The sequence below is a fragment of the Phyllopteryx taeniolatus genome, unplaced genomic scaffold (genome assembly GCF_024500385.1).
Source record: "Phyllopteryx taeniolatus isolate TA_2022b unplaced genomic scaffold, UOR_Ptae_1.2 contig_59, whole genome shotgun sequence".
Lineage (NCBI taxonomy): Eukaryota > Metazoa > Chordata > Actinopteri > Syngnathiformes > Syngnathidae > Phyllopteryx > Phyllopteryx taeniolatus.
Genome location: NW_026903547.1, coordinates 57,135 through 67,712, shown reverse-complemented (window position 1 = coordinate 67,712; position 10,578 = coordinate 57,135). Strand labels below are relative to the sequence as shown.

General features: G+C 44.7%; 2 non-coding genes across 2 annotated transcripts; one reads left to right on the top strand and one right to left on the bottom strand.

The window, feature by feature from the left end:
- Positions 1-514: 514 nt before the first annotated feature.
- Positions 515-587, bottom strand: trnav-cac (transfer RNA valine (anticodon CAC)). The gene has a single exon. It is a non-coding gene; the product is annotated as a tRNA-Val (tRNA).
- Positions 588-1,583: 996 nt separating this feature from the next.
- trnav-aac (transfer RNA valine (anticodon AAC)) lies at positions 1,584-1,656 on the top strand. The gene has a single exon. It is a non-coding gene; the product is annotated as a tRNA-Val (tRNA).
- The last annotated feature ends 8,922 nt before the right edge of the window (positions 1,657-10,578 follow it).

Sequence of the window (10,578 nt, the reverse complement as noted above, 5' to 3'; positions counted from 1 at the left end):
AAATCCAAACTTCAAACTATTAACAGTCTCTGCCTAGGAGGTGATAAAGGGCATTTAAAAAATTAAAACATGAATTCAATGATGTTCTATTCTTGGTTCCAGCCACGTTGCTCCGCACACGACAAAAAGGTCTGTCTTCGACTTTAGTGAACAGACAATCTGCCTCCCACCTGTTTTGGAAGTTCACCGTTTTCCATCTTTCGTTTGGCCCTTTTTGGGAAAGGGAATGGGAAATTTGCATAGCATAGTTGCTAACGACCGCAACAGAAAGGGAAGGGGCGCTCGCCGGTCGAGACTGATGGCCCGACACACGAGCAAAGCATTCTGGGATTTGTAATATTAGTGGCTCATGTGCTATATACTGGCGGGCCAGCTCTAATACACATTTAATATGGTCTTGCAGGCCAAATATAATTACATCATGGGACTGAGTTTGACATATTTGGTCTCCAGCCTCTCTGTCCTGATTCCCACTTCAACACTCCCTGACAAGCAAGAAAGATGACACAAAAGCTGTTTCCACCCGGTCTCGAACCGGGGACCTTTTGCGTGTGAGGCAAACGTGATAACCACTACACTACGGAAACAGTTGTGGCAGTAGTACCCAAAGGCGGACATGGAGTCATTGACAGACAGCCCACCAAGTAACCAACTCACAAGCAGAATTGAATATTTACAAATGGTACGTCATAATGTGGCGACACGGACGACTGGTTAGAGCATCTGCCTCACAGTTCTGAGGACCAGGGTTCAACTGGAGTTTGCATGTTCTCCCCGTGCCTGCGTGGGTTTTCTCCGGGGTCTCCGGTTTCCTCCCACATCCCAAAAACATGCGTGGTAGGTTAATTGAAGACTCTAAGTTGTCCATAGGGGTGAATGTGAGTGCCAATGGTTGTTTGTTTATTTGTGCCCTGCGATTAGCTGGCAACCGGTTCGGGATGTACCCCGCCTCCTGCCCGAAGATAGCTGGGATAGTCTCCAGCACACCCGCAACCCTAGTGAGGAGAAGTGGCTAAGAAAATGGATGGATGGATGGATCCGTCGGTCACCCCGGAGAACACCGGCTTCCGTCGGGCAGGAATGAATGAAGAGTTTGAGACACGGTGGCTTTTGGGCCCATCAGATTTCTCGAACAAGCTTTAGTGTCATAGCAGCTGCTGACAAAGCCAGAACAAGAAAAAAAAACTCCCCAAAACTCCTGGACGCCAGTTGTTAAGGTTGGATTATTTTAGCCTGGAATTAACGCAGCCGAACACTTATCTCGTAAAACACAAAACAGACTTCTTTGAAGACCCCAACCCCTGTTGTAAAACAAAGACAGGCTAGGGTCCGAAAAGACAAGGATAGCACGAATAAACGCACAAATGGCCGTAGGAATTCCATTGATGTAGAAATACAAAGAAAAGATGGTTGGCTTGATAACTGCTCAAAACACTCTCAAAAGAATTCAGACTTCAGTAATGCTTAAATATACTCCATTATGGCTTATCATTTGTAAATATTAAATTCTGCTTGAGTTGGAAACTTGGTGGGCTGGTCTGTTAATAACTCCATGTCCGCTTTTGGGTACTACAGCCACCACGGTTTCCATAGTGTAGTGGTTATCACGTTCGCCTAACACGCGAAAGGTCCCTGGTTTGAGACCGGGTGGAAACAGCTTGTGTGTTGTCTTCCTTGCTTGTCAGGGAGCTGTTGTATGTGGTGTACTGGTGATGTTCTGTAATGGAAGATACCGTAGCTTTGGGATGTGCATGTGCACCTCATGTGTGAAAGGTTCCTGGGTCAAAACTTTGTATGAGCAAGGCCTGTTTAATATTGTTATTATTTTTTAAATTAATCTGCCTTGAAAAACAACTTCGACAAAAACCTTCTCCCCGTCGGGAATCAAATCTTTTGGTGGGGCTCTTCTTTTCGGGAAAACAAAAAAGCCCATCATCCTTGTTTCCAAAGCAAATCATGTGCCTCAACTTCCATGATTTTTGCTAAAATCTGTTCCAAATTTTTGTATTATATTCATACGTAATAAATAGTAATGAACTATTGTAAGCATGTTTTGCCTCCAAACCCCTTTTACAGTTCCTTGAACAATAGTTGAACAAACAATTATCCTTGACCTCTGATTTCAAAACTAGTTATCCATCAATTTGTTGTCTATGTGTAATAATATGATGAGGCGATTAAACATTGATATGGTTTTACAATCATAATGGCCTTCTGAGGAAAGCCGTATCTTCAATGTGGTCCGCGACAAAAATGTTTGAAATCACTGCCTTACAGAAACAGCACAATATATATACGTATTCCATTACTCCAAGATAATTAGCACGGCCAGTTCGTGAAGTGTAATAATAGGTCCGCGACTAATATTTTATAAAACATACGTTGCATCCCCCCACCCTCTCCTATCTGCTCGCTTCAGACAACAGAGGTTGACTAATATTTTTTTAGAGTCTTCACCGGTAATATCCTCACTATCTTCACGGGCTTGATTGTCCTTGCCAGGAGCTCAACAGCAATTAGTGAGCCATTACTTCCCTCAGTACGGTACTCCTTTCATGGAACAATATGTGGGCACCCCATGGGTTGTTTCTGGTCAAAATCTTGCAGTATTTTGGTACGCAGTATGGCATTATCACTCTCCGTACCCTCTTGGATGTTGAACGAACTTCTCGTCTGCCAGGCAGGAGTCAACATAAATCATGTCCCTTCCGGTGGACAGCCTCACGACAAACCTGTCTTACTCCCGAATGTTACAGATGATTTTGAAGGAGACTGCTGATACAAGCTTGTTGACAAAAGATAACTTTATTGGCAAACAAGCAATATATAGTATCGAGCTACAAATGCGGCAAGTAGCCGAGTAAATCTGAAGGGACACCTTGGCTTCTTCTAACGCCGACATGTGGTCAGCTCGTTCCTGACTCCTGATATGGCCAACTGCTTTGTCATAATCTTTGAAGCTCCTTACGTTACTATCACTTTTTGAAAGGTATCCAGTATTATTTTTATTTGAATATAACTTTATTTAGGCGGCACGGTGGCCGACTGGTTAGAGCGTCAGCCTCACAGTTCTGAGATGCGGGGTTCAATCCCCGTCCCCGCCTGTGTGGAGTTTGCATGTTCTCCCCGTGCCTGCGTGGGTTTTCTCCGGGCACTCCGGTTTCCTCCCACATCCCAAAAACATGCATTAATTGGAGACTCTAAATTGCCCGTAGGCATGACTGTGAGTGCGAATGGTTGTTAGTTTCTATGTGCCCTGCGATTGGCTGGCAACCAGTTCAGGGTGTACCCCGCCTCCTGCCCGATGACAGCTGGGATAGGCTCCAGCACGCCCGCGACCCTAGTGAGGAGAAGCGGCTCAGAAAATGGATGGATGGATGGATAACTTTATTTATACAGACAACTGAGAACAGATTCTAATTTCCAAGGCTGACCTGGGAGCAGACAACAGTAAAACAAACCAAAATAAAAGCAAATACAAATACATAGAGGACAAACTGTACAGTGTGATATAGTTACATAATACATTACATTGCAAAATATACATCGATTTTATTCTGGATCACATATTTTCCATTTTACCCCAAAGAGTCAAAGTTTCTTCACAGTCTATTTCAATCAATCATTAGCTTGTTTGATATGCACATTACAAAAACATTGGACATTATTGCTCCAAGTGTTTAAGCATGAGTGCGAATTTTCAACATTTGTTCACAGGAAGCCTTTAGGAAGGTACACAGAATGTAGATTTAAAATCAGCATTGGGAGATTCAGGTCACGAAGGGGGAAAAGGATGGAATAGGTGGCAATTCACAAAGTTACTGTTACACTATACGGGACTAAGGTATGTAGAAATAAAGAAAATAAGTAAGTGGTTTGATAAAAAAGAGGAAGAAGGACAAATCAGAAAGACTGAGCCTTTGCTTCCTGAGTTACACCGTCTAAAAGACAGACTAGTTGTAGAAATAAAACTTTAAAAAAAAAAAAAAAAAAACGTCCGCCTTTAAGAAATCCGCAGTAAACTCTAAAATCGTTGATTTTAGATTAGTTTACTGTGATGAATGTAGTTGCATCGGTGGGGATGATTGAACCAAAAGATGATGCCATGATTATGGCAAAAGGAAAAAACAGAAAGAAAGGAGGATGAAATTGAAAAATAAAAAACCCCACCATATCTGCAGGCACCACAAACTTCCTTACTCTACCCAGAACTAACAGGACTTCACTTTATGAAAAGATGGACAGACAAAAAGACTTCTGAAAACAGTGAGATAGAACAAATGCAGAAAACCTTGCTCAAACTCCAACGAGGCGCTGCCAGAGAAAATGTATCAAAAAGAAAAAAACCAGGCACTACCTGTCATGGCACCTCAACGAATGTCGCAGGACCCGATGTGGGCCACTTTGCTACTACACCAGCAGACTAGAGGGGGGTCAGAGGAGGTTTCAGGGGTCACTCCCGCGGCGCGAACTCCATAAGATTCTTTGCATGTGGAAAAACTGGACACGTTGCACAATGGTTAAGATCATCGCCTGCCACCGTGGGGGACCTAGGTTCAAAACCCCGACTGGACCATCCGCCAACATCCCCCGGACTCATGGCTGTGGTGTCCTTGAGCAAGACACTGATACCCCGAAATCCTCCCCGGGCGCTTCAGCTGCCCCCTACTCCAGTGTGTTCCACTAACATGTGTATGTGTTCACTGTGATGGGTTAAATGCAGAGAACAAATTTCGTGTGCGTGCATGCATGCATGTTCATGACAATAAAAGATGATTCTTCTTCTTCTTCTGTCGAGGCCCTGCTGAAGCACAGAGTAACTACAGTTGTTACGCCTGTGGACAAGAGGGACACACTGCCAACTGTTGTCCCAACCTGCTGCCCAGAGGACGCAGTGAAACAACAGGACGAGGCAGGGGAAATGAGCCAAAGAGACATTTTACAAAAATATAATGCTGCCATTGTCTGTGTAGTACACAGACTTGACATTGTGTTTCCAGATGGAACCCTGCTGCCGGTCAAAGGAGACCTGCGTACACATGTGCTGGCATGTGTCCAACAAAAAACTGTGACTCCTGCTCGACGTGTCAAATAACAGCGTGCTGCAGGCATTTGCGGAGTGGAAGACGTGGATTGTGTCCTTGGGGCCATTCGTGCCACCCCCTGACCCTCCACATTGTACCTTGTTCGATGATAGAGAACATGATTTGATTTATCAACAAGAATTTTTGAAAACTATCAGACACTCATGGTATTTTACCAACTGATAGAATAGTGGTGGGACAAGAGGGTGTTGGGGCAGTGGTTGAACTGACATCGGATTTATTGCCTTGGTTTAAAATGCCATTTTCCGCGCCTCACATTTCATTGGCACTTAAACGAGAAGGATTAAGAAATCTGTCGGCTAAACTCAATTGGACACATGATGAGAAAGAACTCTTCATACAAATTAAACAAGAATTAAGTCAAGCCATTGCTTTGGCACTTCCTAACTATAAACTACCGTTTCATTTGGACATCTCTAACAAAACTCATACTGCCGCTGCAGTATTGTACCAACTAATACGGGGCGAAAGAAAGGTGCTACGACACACGAGTGTTTTGTCAGAACCAATAGTAGCACGTGCATCTGACTGCGAGAGGTATGCAGCAGCAGCTGCGGTTCTTATGGAAAAATGCGCACATGTGGTGCTTATGCACCCGCTCTGCGTACACACCACACACTCCACAACCGCTTTCATCAACTCACGACTATTTACCTTTTCAAACAAGCAAAAAATGAAAAAAATATAATTGTTAGAACAACCGCATATTCAGTTTACACCTGTCAATACTAACATGGCCGACATAACTGAAGGAATAAATTGGTGTGAGGAGAAGGCTAGAAAAGACAAAGCATGTCGTTCAGATTTATTGTCAGAACCGTTGAAGGGAGGGAGAAAGTTGTTTACAGATGGTTGTTGTTATAGGAAAAACAATGGGGAACTAGTGGCTGGATGGGCTGTAATTGAACTAGTAGTGAACGAAATGAGTTGTTGAACATATGAATGCAACTTTAAAACAAAAATTGGCTAAATGCTGTGCACAGTCAAATATGTCATGGTTGAGAGCTCTCCCAATTGTGCTCATGTCCATCAGAGAATCTGTAAATAGTACACACAAACTCAGCCCTTTTGAAATATACCATGGCTTTTCTTTTTCTTTTCCTGGTCCAGGTTCTGGGTCCTCTTATGATTCACTTTCTTCCTTGTCGCGACTGTCTTACTTTCATCAATTAAGAAGTGTTCTGTCCAGCTTTGCAGGCATCCAGTCGGACGGCGATAATCCACCTGCATCTGTTTGGCTTCGAGTGATGAAGAGGAAGTGGCCTGAACCAAGGTGGACGGGACCGTTCACCGTGACTGCGAGGACTTCACACGCCTACCAACTTGAAGGAAAAGGGACTATCCTGGTTACACAGGTCACAATGTCGTGTTGCCAAACCACTTTGATTGTTTCATTAGTGTTGTATTTATTGCCTCAAGTTGCATTCGGCAAACAGGAGGAATTTAGTAGACCAACAATTCATGTAGCAGGAGAAAGGGAACCAAGCAAATGTGGAATACCATTCCAAATTACAATTAATCACAAAGAAAGGAACATACAATGCTTATGTTTTCGACTTATTCGAAGTTTTTGACTGTGGAGGCTATAACAGTTCATATAGAGGAACAGACATCTACTTATGTTTCTTGTAAGTAGGCTATCCACAGGTTTTGTTGTGTGTATCCTGTGGCTAAAGCTCAAATTTGTGACCATATGGCAAATTCTGCACGCATCGGGTCTGTACCGTCTGGTCGAAACATAAGTAGATGTCTGTTCCGCTATATGAACTGTTATAGCCTCCACAGTCAAAAACTTCGCATAAGTCGAAAACATAAGCATTGTATGTTCCTTTCTTTGATTGTTTCATTAGTGTTGTATTTATTGCCTCAAGTTGCATTCGGCAAACAGGAGGAATTTAGTAGACCAACAATTCATGTTGCAGGAGAAAGGGAACCAAGCAAATGTGGAATACCATTCCAAATTACAATTAATCACAAAGAAAGGAACATACAATGCTTATGTTTTCGACTTATGCGAAGTTTTTGACTGTGGAGGCTATAACAGTTCATATAGAGGAACAGACATCTACTTATGTTTCGACCAGACGGTACAGACCCGATGCGTGCAGAATTTGCCATATAGTCACAAATTTGAGCTTTAGCCACAGGATCTTCTTCTTCTTCTTTTCCTTTCGGCTTGTCCCGTTAGGGGTCGCCACAGCGCGTCATCCTTTTCCATGAGAGCCTATCTCCTGCATCCTCCTCTCGAACACCAACTGCCATCATGTCTTCCCTCACGACATCCATCAACCTTCTCTTTGGTCTTCCTCTAGCTCTCTTGCCTGGCAGCTCCCTCCTCATCATCCTTCTACCAATATACTCACTCTCTCTCCTCTGGACGTGTCCAAACCATTGAAGTCTGCTCTCTCTAACTTTGTCTCCAAAACATCGAACCTTGGCTGTCCCTCTGATGAGCTCATTTCTAATTTTATCCAACATGGTCACTCCGAGAGCGAACCTCAACATCTTCATTTCCGCCACCTCCAGCTCTGCTTCCTGTTTTCTCTTCAGTGCCACTGTCTCTAATCCATACATCATGGCTGGCCTCACCACTGTTATATAAACTTTGCCCTTCATCCTAGCAGAGACTCTTCTGTCACATAACACACCTGACACCTTCCTCCACCCGTTCCAACCTGCTTGGACCCGTTTCTTCACTTCCTGACCACACTCACCATTGCTCTGGACGGTTGACCCCAAGTATTTAAAGTCCTCTACCCTTGCCATCTCTTCTCCCTGTAGCCTCATTTTCCCCCCACCACCCCTCTCATTCATGCACATATATTCTGTTTTACTTCGGCTAATCTTCATTCCTCTGCTTTCCAGTGCATGCCTCCATCTTTCTAACTGTTCCTCCAGCTGCTCCCTGCTTTCACTGCAGATCACAATGTCATCTGCAAACATCATGGTCCACGGGGATTCCAGTCTAACCTCATCTGTCAGCCTATCCATCACCACTGCAAAAAGGAAGGGGCTCAGGGCTGATCCCTGATGCAGTCCCACATCCACCTTAAATTCTTCAGTCACACCGACAGCACACCTCACCGCTGTTCTGCTGCCCTCGTACATGTCCTGTATTATTCTAACATACTTCTCTGCCACTCCAGACTTCCGCATGCAGTACCACAGTTCCTCTCTGGGTACTCTGTCATAGGCTTTCTCTAGATCTACAAAGACACAATGTAGCTCCTTCTGACCTTCTCTGTACTTTTCCATCAACATCCTCAAGGCAAATAATGCATCTGTGGTACTCTTTCTAGGCATGAAACCATACTGTTGCTCGCAAATACTCACTTCTGTCCTGAGTCTAGCCTCCACTACTCTTTCCCATAACTTCATTGTGTGGCTCATCAACTTTATTCCTCTATAGTTGCCACAGCTCTGCACATCACCTTTGTTCTTAAAAATGGGCACCAGTACACTTTTCCTCCATTCCTCAGGCATCTTCTCTCGCACTAGAATTCTATTGAACAAGCTGGTCAAAAACTCCACAGCCACCTCTCCTAGATGCTTCCATACCTCCACAGGAATGTCATCAGGACCAACTGCCTTTCCATTTTTCATTCTCTTTAATGCCTTTCTAACTTCCCCCTTACTAATCATTGCCACTTCCTGGTCCACCACACTTGCCTCTTCTACTCTCCCTTCTCTATCATTTTCCTCATTCATCAACTCCTCGAAGTATTCTTTCCATCTACCTAGCACACTGCTGGCACCAGTCAACATATTTCCATCTCTATCCTTAATCACCCTAACCTGCTGCACATCCTTCCCATCTCTATCCCTCTGTCTGGCCAGCCTGTATAGATCCTTTTCTCCTTCTTTAGTGTCCAACCTGCCATACATGTCATCATATGCCTCTTGTTTTGCCTTTGCCACCTCTACCTTTGCCCTGTGTCGCATCTCAATGTATTCCTTTCGCCTCTCCTCGGTCCTCTCAGTGTCCCACTTCTTCTTAGCTAACCGTTTTCCTTGTATGATTTCCTGTACTGTGAGGTTCCACCACCAAGTCTCCTTCTCTCCTTTCCTGCCAGAAGATACACCAAGTACTCTCCTGCCTGCTTCTCTGATCACCTTGGCTGCAGTGGTCCAGTCTTCTGGAAGCTCTTCCCGTCCACCGACAGCCTGTATCACCTCTTCCCGAAAAGCTGCACAACACTCGTCCTGTCTCAGCTTCCACCACATGGTTCTCTTCTCTGCCTTTGTCTTCCTAATTTTCCTCCCCACCATCAGAGTCATCTTACACACCACCATCCTATGCTGTCTAGCCACACTCTCCCCTACCACTACCTTACAGTTGGTAACCTCCTTCAGATTACATCGTCTGCACAAGATGTAATCCACCTGTGTGCTTCTACCTCCGCTCTTGTAAGTCACCCTATGTTCGTGCCTCTTCTGGAAAAAAGTGTTCACTACAGCCATTTTCATCCTTGTTGCAAAGTCTACCACCATCTGTCCCTCCAAGTTCCTTTCCTGGATGCCGTACTTACCCATCACTTCTTCATCACCCCTATTACCTTCACCAACATGTCCATTACAATCTGCACCAATTACGACTCTCTCTCTGTCTGGGATGCTCAGAACTACATCATCTAGCTCCTTCCAGAATTTCTCTTTCACCTCTAGGTCACATCCTACCTGTGGGGCATAGCCACTAATCACATTACACATAACACCCTCAATTTCAAATTTCAGCCTCATCACTCGATCTGATACTCTTTTCACCTCCAAGACATTCTTAGCCAACTCTTCTTTTAAAATAACCCCGACTCCATTTATCTTCCCTTCTACACCATGGTAAAATAATTTAAACCCTGCCCCTAAACTTCTAGCCTTACTGCCTTTCCACCTGGTCTCCTGGACACACAATATATCAACCTTTCTGCTAATCATCATGTCAACCAACTCCCGAGATTTTCCTGTCATAGTCCCAACATTCAAAGTCCCCACATTCAGTTCTAGGCTCTGTGGTTTCCTCTTCTCTTTCTGCCGAAGAACCCGCTTTCCACCTCTTCTTCTTCTTCTTTGACGTCGACTTCGACCCACAGTAGCTGAATTTCCAACAGCGCCCTGCAGGTTGACGGCGCCGGTGGCGGACGTTGTTAACCCGGGCCACGACCGATCCGGTATGGAATTCTTTGGATGAACGCTCATATTTGTTTGGCAAGGTTTTAAGCCGGATGCCCTTCCTGACGGCGGCACGGTGGCCGACTGGTTAGAGCGTCAGCCTCACAGTTCTGAGGTGCGGGGTTCAATCCCCGTCCCCGCCTGTGTGGAGTTTGCATGTTCTCCCCGTGCCTGCGTGGGTTTTCTCCGGGCACTCCGGTTTCCTCCCACATCCCAAAAACATGCATTAATTGGAGACTCTAAATTGCCCGTAGGCATGACTGTGAGTGCGAATGGTTGTTTGTTTCGATGTGCCCTGCGATTGGCT